Source organism: Myotis brandtii, unplaced genomic scaffold, assembly GCF_000412655.1.
Source record: "Myotis brandtii unplaced genomic scaffold, ASM41265v1 scaffold686, whole genome shotgun sequence".
NCBI classification, from domain to species: Eukaryota; Metazoa; Chordata; class Mammalia; order Chiroptera; family Vespertilionidae; genus Myotis; species Myotis brandtii.
The window spans coordinates 1,840,159-1,852,095 of NW_005370683.1; the positions used below are offsets into that span (position 1 = coordinate 1,840,159).

The 11,937-nt window shown below is 34.8% G+C and overlaps 1 protein-coding gene across 3 annotated transcripts in view; it reads left to right on the forward strand.

Annotated features, from left to right (window-relative positions):
* Positions 1 to 11,937, forward strand: part of CNTN1 (contactin 1) — a 279,131-nt gene that overhangs the window by 178,478 nt on the left and 88,716 nt on the right. The window lies entirely within an intron of this gene.

Sequence of the window (11,937 nt, forward strand, 5' to 3'; positions counted from 1 at the left end):
TATAAAGAATATAGGCCCTAGCTGGTTTGGCTCAGTGGATAGAGTGTGTGCCTGTGTACTGAGGGGTCCCGGGTTTGATTCCAGTCAAGGGCACATGCCCGGGTTGCGGGCTTGATCCCCAGTAGGAGGTCTGCAAGAGGCAGCCGACCGATTATTCTCTTTCATCATTGATGTTTCTATCTCTCTCTCTTTTCCTCTCTGAAATCAATAAATATACATATATAAAATTAAAAAGTAAAATAAATAAAAAATGACAACTGGGTATTGGCAGAGAACTATTTTCACATTATGCCATGTGATATATTTTGCTTATATATATGTCAAACTATGTTGACATGCTTAATCATAAACATACCCAAAACTAGTGAAATTTACACCAAAATCTTTAATAATTTCTTCAAATTGTGTGTTGTTTTGCAAGAAAAGCAAATGATACTTAGTATATACTCAATTTAAGAAAAACTAAAGTGAGATAAACAGAAATCTTATTTTTTTAAAAATAGACCTTTAATTTTGCTTATTTCTTTGGTTTTATAAATTGAGTAATTCCAAAAATATAACAACCGTAATTTATACAAGTAGTTAATAGCCGCTGTGAAGTCTATATAAACAGATGTTGGGGTATAAATTGCCTAAATGAAGCTGAAACTTTATTTGTGGAGCCTCTTGATGTTTTTAACACAGTAGTTACATTGCATTGGTTAATGTAAATAAACATTTCAAAAAAAGATATTAGCAAAGGGAGAGAGGAGAAAAGAGCCCCTTGCTTTAAAAGAGTGAAAAATAAAGAAATAACTGGAATGCTAATTAAGAAATAAATCACAAAGCAGACCACAAAAATGTAATGGACTTCGACCCTCACTATCACCCCCCTTTTGCAGAAGGTAGCCATGGAGATCCCTGTAGTTGCCCCTCAGCTTATCCAGAGGAGAATCCTGCCTGCACACCCTGCTCTCAGCTCACCAACCCTGGTTTCAGCTCAGCCCACCAGATAACGGTTCTGAGTTGTAGAAAACATGCTCCCTGGCTAACTATGCAGCTTAATTGAGTGACAATAACTCCTGCACATGTTAGCATTCGACCGATTATTCTCTTTCATCATTGATGTTTCTATCTCTCTCTCTTTTCCTCTCTGAAATCAATAAATATACATATATAAAATTAAAAAGTAAAATAAATAAAAAATGACAACTGGGTATTGGCAGAGAACTATTTTCACATTATGCCATGTGATATATTTTGCTTATATATATGTCAAACTATGTTGACATGCTTAATCATAAACATACCCAAAACTAGTGAAATTTACACCAAAATCTTTAATAATTTCTTCAAATTGTGTGTTGTTTTGCAAGAAAAGCAAATGATACTTAGTATATACTCAATTTAAGAAAAACTAAAGTGAGATAAACAGAAATCTTATTTTTTTAAAAATAGACCTTTAATTTTGCTTATTTCTTTGGTTTTATAAATTGAGTAATTCCAAAAATATAACAACCGTAATTTATACAAGTAGTTAATAGCCGCTGTGAAGTCTATATAAACAGATGTTGGGGTATAAATTGCCTAAATGAAGCTGAAACTTTATTTGTGGAGCCTCTTGATGTTTTTAACACAGTAGTTACATTGCATTGGTTAATGTAAATAAACATTTCAAAAAAAGATATTAGCAAAGGGAGAGAGGAGAAAAGAGCCCCTTGCTTTAAAAGAGTGAAAAATAAAGAAATAACTGGAATGCTAATTAAGAAATAAATCACAAAGCAGACCACAAAAATGTAATGGACTTCGACCCTCACTATCACCCCCCTTTTGCAGAAGGTAGCCATGGAGATCCCTGTAGTTGCCCCTCAGCTTATCCAGAGGAGAATCCTGCCTGCACACCCTGCTCTCAGCTCACCAACCCTGGTTTCAGCTCAGCCCACCAGATAACGGTTCTGAGTTGTAGAAAACATGTTCCCTGGCTAACTATGCAGCTTAATTGAGTGACAATAACTCCTGCACATGTTAGCATTTTGTAGATGGACGGATGGGATTCAACTCTCTAAATATCAAAAAAGGGGGGAAAAACAAGAATACTTTCAAATAAATTCTTAAGCTTAATTCTGTCGTTTGAACCCAAGAAACCCATAAAGCTTTCCCTCATGTCTTCTTTCTCTTTTAAGGCAAACTTCAAAGTCAGACTTCACTGCTAGATGTACAACACAAGATTTAAGTGAAAATACCATTTGTGTTTGATCACCTTGTGAGAGATAATCCTGATGGCTAGTAATTGCTTCTGCGCTCCTTAATAGACCATTGTCCTAGTGGCTCTTTCTATCTAAAGCTTAGTGAACAAAGGTGGGGTGGGGCAGCTGTAATACTTTCAATAATAAAGATACATTTAAAATAAATTAAAAACCAAAAAAGAAAACATAATAGTGATAGCAGGTATTAGGGACAGCAAAGCAAGAAACATTGCTAATTGCAATGTCTATTATTCAAGTTGCAGGTAAAAGTATCAGTATATATATATATTTTTGGTTTCCTAAATAATATTTTGATATTTAAAACAAATTCTGGTAACATTTCAATAATTGAGTATTATTTGTTCATTTAAAAATGTTGTACTGAGCACATACCACATGCCAGGAAAAGTTATGGGTGAATAAAACACTGACAGAAACAAACACAACACTGATCCAAAATAAATCAGAGCTAAATCTGTGAGTTTAAAATTCAGATGTAAACATTGCGTTGCTATCACAGTTATCAAACTGCTACGGTTATCATCATTACGTTTTAGTCATTTTAATTGCTAAAATTAATATCTGAAGCTCTAATTAATGAAGAGAGTATAAAGTTCACAATTTAAACATTTTATTTCAAGAACCTAAATTTTTATTTTCCACTTTAATTTTAGAAAGAATTTTTACTCAGTACTCAGTGCTTTAATTTTAGCTTGCTGTTCCAGATTTTGACCACCCTGTGGCAGCCTTGCATAAGATTTCAAATTTCAGTCTGGAATGATTGTTTATGAAATTAAACAAATATATTTTCCCATATACTAATGTCCAACTCTGAAATGGCTTCTATTTTGATTTTCTAATTCAATAGCTATTTACTCCCTTAAATACCAAAGGGAGAGTCATTTTATTTACCAATATGATTTATAATCCTTCTTGTTCTAGAAAGGACTTTAGACTATCTACCACTTACCTGATCTTCAGAAATTATGTTTTAATAGCCACCTATCTTTTGACATAAACTTTGAGTCATTTTTTAAAAACTATTTGACAACTTTCTCCCTGTCAGAGCTATTATCTTTGTTAATCACATGAGTTATTAAACTTTTGAATTCTGGCTGTTGCCAATGTAATATTTTTTTTTCTGATTCTCTTATTACAAATAAATGTTAACATTGTACTTTACCAAAAAGCAAATTGCTTGATCTGCATTGAATTTATAAATATCATATGAATTATTCAGAGACTGGGCCACAACCAGACCTGGGCTCTAGGCTCCATTTTTTTCAATTTGGATCCTGTGACCGAGCCTATGGTTAAGCCTCTCTAAGCCTCAGATTTCCCCCTCTGTAAAATGTTATTAATAATTCACTTACTTCATTCAGATTACTTCATTGGGTTTGCAAAACCAATTACTTCATAACATTTTTTGTGAGAATTCAATGAGAGAATGCCTATAAGAGTGCTTGGCACAAGATGTGGCCAATTATAAGTGATTATTATGAATACTCTTTACAATTGAGAATCATTCTCCATTGAAAATTACAATAGCTTTTGCCAGATAGTTGTTTTTTTATTGTAGATCTCATATTTCATAAATCAATTCTTGCGCTGCTTGCTGTGTGGGACACTTAGTCCAAGAAAAATAAAATTCTCTGTATTTCCTTGCTGAGGGTAGTAAAGGGACAATAGTCAACATTTGTTGAGTGTTTACTATTTGGCCAGTATTGGGTTAAATGTGTTCCATGTATTTCTCAGTTGATCTACACGGCAGTCCTCTATGGAACACATGTTATTGTTGTGATTTTCTCCATTTTCGAGGTGAGAGAACTGAGGAAAAGAAAGGTTAAGTAACTTGCTGAAATTAATTATTCACCTTGCTAGCAGCAGAGGGAGGATCTGAAACCAGGTGGTCTGACACAGTCCCTGTGCTCCTCTCTACTTCGGCTTATCATCCACTGGTTAATATCCACACCTACATGTATTAGATAACCCTCCTCCCATTATTTGAAACATTGTAAGATAGTAATGTTCAACTCAGAATTTATTCCATACTCCTGATTAATGAGCCTTTTATGTTCACTTGAGGTTATCCAAATTACTTCATTTTTCCTATACTATTAGCTACCTTTGCAGTACATTGTAAATAAAGTCCACAGAGTCTCAGGTGGTCTAACTATAAAATTCTTAATGATCTCCTTTAGGTAGGTAGGTGTATGTGTGTGTTTGCAGGTATGTGGCTATGCATTTGTCCTGACTATATTGACAACACCATTCATAATTAAAGGAGACAGATTTCATACCCTTAGGCTATATTTCTTTTTTAAAGAAAATATTAATTAGATTGAACATGTCACAAAAATATGTTAAATATGAGCGAGACATACATATTCCATCCTAGAGCATGTTATGAACTTGAACAGAAATTTTGCTTCTGCAAGACATGCCAAAAAAAGTGGGTGGAGGGGAGAAAGAGGGAGAAATAACAATAATAAAACGGGCATCATTTTTATGTATTTCAATTTCACATTTACTCTATTCACTGTTGAGCAAGGAAAAGGTTGTCCAGAGTTAGGGAACAACAGGTTGGAAGAGAACAGGAGGATAGTACAGTAATACGGGAAAAGGCAAAGGTCAAATTAGACCTGCAGAAAGCAGGCACAGTGAGATGACATAAGCCCTAAAGTGGCACTTTTAAACCCAGAGCAGTTTTTCTGCCTAGGCGACTTTGGTTGTGACAACTGCAGGGTGGTTGGAGGAGGGCAGTGCGTACGGGCATCAGTCGAACACGTCTGCTGCTAAACTCCTATAACACCGGGGACAGTCCCCACAACAGAAAATGATCTGATCTAAATTGTCTATAGTGCCAAGATTGAGAAACACTCCTCTAGAGGAAGATTAAAGAAGAGAGACTTGGGAATAAATGGATTGGCCACTGACAGGTTTTAAGAAGTATGTTAGAAACAAAGAGCATTATATTATTTTGAGCAGATGAGAATGCCGAGGACAAAAGATTTATGAGGCTAGAATAAACTTTTGCCAAAATAGTATGGAATAGAGGGAAGATTTAATGTTGTTGTTTTGTGTGTGTGTGTGTGTGTGTGTGTGTGTGTGTGTGTGTGTGTGTGTGTGAATTTAAGGTCATATGTTTTTATGAGCAGTGGAAGAGAAAAAGAAATATGTAAATGTGTATAGTCCCCTGACACAGTCTGTGACACACAAAACTCATAAAGGCATTCTACCTTTGGCCAAATTTTTTCTCAGTTCTTACCAGTAATTAATTGGGAAAAAAGCTAGAGAATTCTGTAATCTCTCTCTCCTTTGCATGTCCCTGTGAACACATGCCCTTTTAGACCTCCCTTTTACTACCCTAATACCTTTACTTAAACTAACTATTGTATTTTATTTGCTCTTCCCATCAGCTAGCAAGGAGGTGGGTATCTATGTTCACTACATGTGTCTATCCTCACACGTCTAGTATAGAGACCATGTAAGCCAAAGATACTCTCTAGCATAACATCCCATAGCCTCGTCTAGTCCTTAGTAAGCATTTGTTGGTAGAAGCAGGTCTTTGTTCTTCAGAGATGTATTGGCTTGGGAGAATCTCCAAAAATGCGTAGAATATTAAAGACCCATTTGCTTTATATAGAACTTGCATACTTACACATTGCTGCAGTAATTATTCTGGCTTTTATTCTTGAAAAATACAGTGAGTATTTAAAATTTTAAAAAGGAGAAAATAAGCATGGAAACTTTATAGAGTTTTAGCAATGCTAATATTTTACATCGTGGATTTCGATTTTTTTATTTCTGATATCACACTAGAAATATACTATTTGTCATTAGCTGTTACATTCCCCCCCCCCCCCCCCGCCCAAAAAAAACACCATTAATTTTTCCAGCTTGTTTTTAAGAACAGAACACTATCTAAAGATCTGGATTCTTGTTCTGGTCTTGCCATTGAAGAGTTAGTTATATGACCTTGGGCACAATAGTTACTCTGAGCTTCCAGGTTCTCATCTGCCTCATGAGGAAGTTGGGCTACATAAGAAGTTTTGAAAAGCAACAATAAATAATTTTTAGCAGCAGAATCCTTTCTTTTTTGCAAAGAAAATTTAAATCAGAACTCCCATAAATTAAAAAGATGAATGTAAGGTTGCTCTGACTGAAGAAATTGTATGCATGTGTGTGTGCATGTGTGGGAGACTACATAGCCAAAAGCCTAACCATAGGGCTTCTCACACTTTCCTGTCAAAAAATTCCCCAATCTGATCCCTTCCTCTACCAAGTGGCCTGTGAAGATCTTCAGAACCCTGAGGCTAATGGGAGCCAATTTAAAAACCATACAAATTAAATGATATCCAAGTTTTCTTTCAACTCTAAAACATAGCTTCTAAATCCAAAGCTTTGATGTTTTTGTCCCTCATTCAAAATGCTAAGGCAGAGACCTCAAGAAAAATTTCTTCTTTTTTGAGTTTTAATTTAAAATGAGCCAATTGATCAAAATTGGACTCTTTGGCCATCAAAATAGTCAAATTTAAGGATGCTCAACATTTCCATTGGTTCTATATATACTGGGAGACTTCCCAGTAATTTTTCTCCACCACTTCCCTAATTTATGTATGCTTTTAAATTTTCAAAAACATCACTTCATTTTAATGTTTTTAAAACATAATTAATTTTATTTACATTCTATCTTAATTAGTGTTAATTATGTGTGAAAATGTTTTTTGTTTTTTGTTTTTATCATGCAAGAGAATGGCCTTACTTTTTTGGAGATTCAATGTAATGTTTTGAGCAGTGAAATCTGATTTGTTTTTTATAGCTTCAACAATAGATAGGTGGAGGATAGAGAAAATAAAATATAGAACCAGCTAGATAGATAATTAGATAAAGCAAATATGGCAGGAAGTTTACAATTATTGACTCTAATTGGTTCGTATACAGGTGACATTGTACTGTTCTTTCTATTTTCTTATATATAAACATATAGATAAAATAATAACATATTTTATTCTTCCTGCTATGAGGAAGTATCCACATTTACCTACCAAACTAAGAACTTAAATCCCATTGTCTGACCTTTATAAGCACTAGTTTGGTGACAGCTTGACCTTATGAAACCAGGACTGTATGCGAACTCTTAAACCTTCCACCAGTAGCTTCACTCAAAATCTCAAATTTCTTCTCTCTAAAATGGGAATGTTAATAGTATCTCCCTAAGAATTATAAATTAAATAAGACAATGTAGATAAAGTAGCTAGCAAATTGTTACATATAATATGTCTAAAAGGCATTTAATAAATTAGTAGTAGCGATAGCAGTGGCAGTAGCAATAGTCGAAGTAGTAGTAGCAGTTTTAATAGTAGTATCTGTAGCAGCTTGAACATGTGGCATTTCTTGCTCCCTATAAGCTGGAAGACTTCGTTGCCTCACCTTAAGCATCACTTTGCTTGCATGGGGAATTTGAGTAATGGTCCTATAATTACCACGCTTCTTGGCATCTCCCTTCTTAAAGATTGGGATGTGTGTTCTGCGTTTCCAGTCTGCAGGCAATTGTTTTGTCTTCCATATTTGTTGACATGGTCATATTAGGATTTTGATAGAATAAGTCTCTGTGGCTTGAAATAATTCTATTGGTATCCCATCTACCCCTTGTATCTTCCCAATAATTTCAGGCAGGGATTGTTGGAAAAGACAATAGCGTTGGGGAAAATGGAAGGCAGCAGGAAAAGAGGAAAGCCAAATTGGGGTGGGTTGGCTCCATAAAAGAAACCATAGGCATGCATCCACAGGCGCTGAGCAGGGCTGCTGAGGACGGGACATTGTGGATCACACTCATTCATGGAGTCACCAGGAATCAGAGCCAACTCAATGGCACATAACACACTAACAGTAGTAGCAGTAGCAGTAGTAGCATCCTATTAGTCGCAGCAGTAGCAGTAGTAGTATTGCATCCTCATCTCTAAAATATGGTTAAGCCTGACCTGCGTGGCTCAGTGGTTGAGTGTCAACCTATGAACCAGGAGGTCACAGTTTGATTCCCGGTCAGGGCATTTGCCCAGGTTGCAGGCTCGATCCCCAATGTGGGGGCGTGCAGGAGGCAGTCAATCAATGATTCTCTCTCATCATTGATGTTTCTCTCTCTCTCTCCTTATCCCTTCCTCTCTGAAATCAATAAAAATATATTTAAAAAATAAATAAAAATGCTTAAGAAAATTACCTATCACACAGGGCTGTTGTTAAGAGCAAGTGAGTTTGCACGTGTAAAGTATTTATAGTAGTTCCTGGCACCTTGGAGTCCTTTACTAAATATTTACTGTTAGTCATATTGATGATGATGGTGTTTAAGTTTAAAGTTGCATATAATGTATTTGCTATAGTTAAGTTTTCTTTAACATAACCAGTCAAAAGTAAAAAAGAAATTTTTTTATTTTTCATGGATACAGCATGTATTATACATATATAATAATTTTTACTTATAAGTTTCTAAACTGTTCACTTAAAAGGATGTGCTTTCTTCCATCCTTCAATATAGAATGCCTTCATTCTGAACTTTGACAGAACAAAAAACATGTTTTTGTTGATATATAGCCATTATGAGCTATACATTTTATCTAGCTCTTGTCTATACCACATCTGTAATATTTTTCATTCTGATTAATTCAATTGTTAATATAACTTAGTAATTCAGATTCATTTATACTGCAGGAATGAGTTAGTTCATGGCAGAGGGGGGAAGGAAGATATAGGCATTTATATTTTGGAAGTCTTTTGATTCAAATTTGGGAAATTTCTAAGTGGTAAACCACATATACACTTTGGAATATCCCTGAGCTGTGCTATCACAATTTCCAGTATGTGATTCAACTCTCCTCATATGAAGGGAAGCATTCTGTAATTCAGCCAAGCTGTGGTTTTTAGTGAAAAATATAGAGAGCATTCGTATCTAATTTGTGGCTAGAATGTGCTGAGGTCCATGATCTTTACTTGCTTTGTAAGCTTTCTGTTGACCACTGAGAAGTTCTACTTCTCCTGAGGTATGAAAAGTGCTAGTGCCATTTATATAACCTCCAGGAAAGCTTTTCTACACACACAGCTATATTGGAAGTGATATAGTGTTTTTCCTTTGCTTTCCTCCTGAGGCATTTCAATGCCACACCTTCACCAAATATAGAGCAAATGAGAATAAATGATAAAGTCACTTATTATTGCTTTATAGAAGTAGACCCATCATTACCACCTAATTTCTAATGTTTTGAAAAGAGCTGACTTTTAAAATGAGCTTAGCATTAAACTTTTAGGATAGTTTAATTAAAACTTTTAGAGAATTTACTATGAAGAGTCAATAACTCTAAGTGCAATGTAATATTTTGACATAAAACAATTTGTGTCTTTCATTACATGTGAAAAGTATAAAAATAATGACCCCATTATTGATTTCAGAATAAAATAAGTAAAGAGCAATGTTTCAAATTGAGAGTCTAGGGGGGAAAAAGAGCAATTTTATTAAGAAAAAAAGAATATTAAGTTTAGAGTATTCAAATGTTTTACAAAGGGCAATTACAGTGCCACAATTTGTTCATTTTTATTATTTTTCTATTCTCAATTTATTTTAAAATAAAATATTTTTAATTTCTGAAGTGTTTTTTTTAATTCCAATCTAATCACATGGTTTATTGATATAGTAGTTTAATAATAGGATTATCATTCTCTTAGAGCATGAAGCAAACAAAGTAGTGAGTTTACATAATGAGGCATGTAATAGAATTAAGTGCTTTTTACTTTTATGGAAACATTATTCTTTCCATAATATTACTATCTATGTCATAATAGTTTAAAATGATTTTACTTAATATCTTTTCATTAATGAATATTTGGTGTCAAAATACAGTGCTAGTAATGATGTCTAAGCCTATTAAAACAGACTTTTTTACAAATATATAGTGTTTAAATTATTTTATTTTACCATAATTATCTATTTTTCTAACAGAAAATTACTCAGAACTATGTGCCAATTAGTCTTTAGAAAAAGTTACCTGCTTCACAATTTTCATCTTCCCTTCAAATATTTTTTAAATCATTTATAAATGGTAAAATAATATTTCTTTACTCCCTCCCTTAGAAGAATTCTATTTAACATGGTATGAGGATTTAGGCCAAGTACAAACTTGGGCACAGTCTCCGAGGTCATCTTCACTTCTGGAACTTACTCCACGTGCTGGGAGTTGCCAAAACCAGTCTCAGTTTTGATTTGCTGGAAGGAACTCACAGACCTCCCCGAAAGCTATTATACTTATGGTCACAGTATTTTACAGGAACTAAGCTCAGCCCAGGGCAGCAGTGCACAAGGCAGAGCCAGGAGAAGAACCAAACACAGAGCTTCCACTGTTCTCTCCCCATTGAATCAGGATACATTACTCTATCAACCTTGGTATGTAGCAATAAGCACAGAGTATTGCCAGTCAGGGAAGCTTACCTGAGCTTTGGTTCCAGAGATTTTATTGGGGCTTAATTACATAGGCATAACTGATTGATTGCCCAAATGGTTAATCTAGGTCTCTAGGTTGACTGATATCACATGACCCCTAACCCCTACTTACTCTGAATCCCAATCTTGTTCTTTCTGGCATAGCCCAGCCCCTACTCTAAAACTATACAGGTGCTGCTAACTCCCACACTAAATCACATTGTTAGACTCTTCAGTATGACGTATAGGTGACCTTTCAGAAGCTGAGGACAAAGAGCAGGCCTCTCTTGGGCAAAGGCCCAATTCTTTATAAAACATTTGGTTGGAAAAATAGGCTTCCATTTTCTTATATGTTAATGCATTCTCCTCTCTATAAATGTGCATATTATTTCTGAAAAATTTATATTTCTTCATGGAATTAGTATATAAATAATTTGAAATATATTATTTATGGGTAATTGATCTCATGTATATGAATAACAATAGTTGTTCTCAATTCAGCTTTTAAAATTTATGACATTATCATTATCTTGCCTGAAAAAAATCATATAAAATTACTAAAAGAATTTAATGAAAATATTTTAGGCAATAGGTGTTTACTAATTCATTTATGCAATATTTATTTGTTAAATTTCTCCTGTATGTCATTTATTTCAATAAGTTATTTGTATGCAACAATAAGTAAGACCTAGTCCCTCCTTCAAGTAATTACAGTCTAATAGAAGAAATGAACAACTAAACAATTATAGTAGAGAGAGATAGTTATAATGAAAATGTACAAAGGGCAATGCCTAACCCTGCCTTTGGGTTCCAGAGAAGAAAGGGGCATCTGAACTGTGATTTGAAGTTTGCCAAGTGATGAAAGTGGGAAATGCAGGAATCTAGGCATTGCAATGGATATGTACACAGGTCTGCAGGAAAGAAAATCTACACTAATAAAAGAGAAACATGGTAATTGGCGTACGACCACTACCCTTCCCATTGGCTAATCAGCATATCCTTATGCAAATTAACTGTCAGCCAAGATGGCGGCCGGCAGCCAGGCAGCTGGAAGCGAACATGAGGCTTCCTTGCTTCAGTGACTGCAGACTCCAACGTTCCCCACCTGACTTGCCGGCCTCTGAGTTGCAACTCTAAGCAACTATGTACTATGTTGCAAATAAGAAGCTAAACAAAACCCTAGAAACCAGCTTTCAGCCTGCCGGGATCTCAGAGCTGAAGTTATACATTGTTTCGATTATAGAA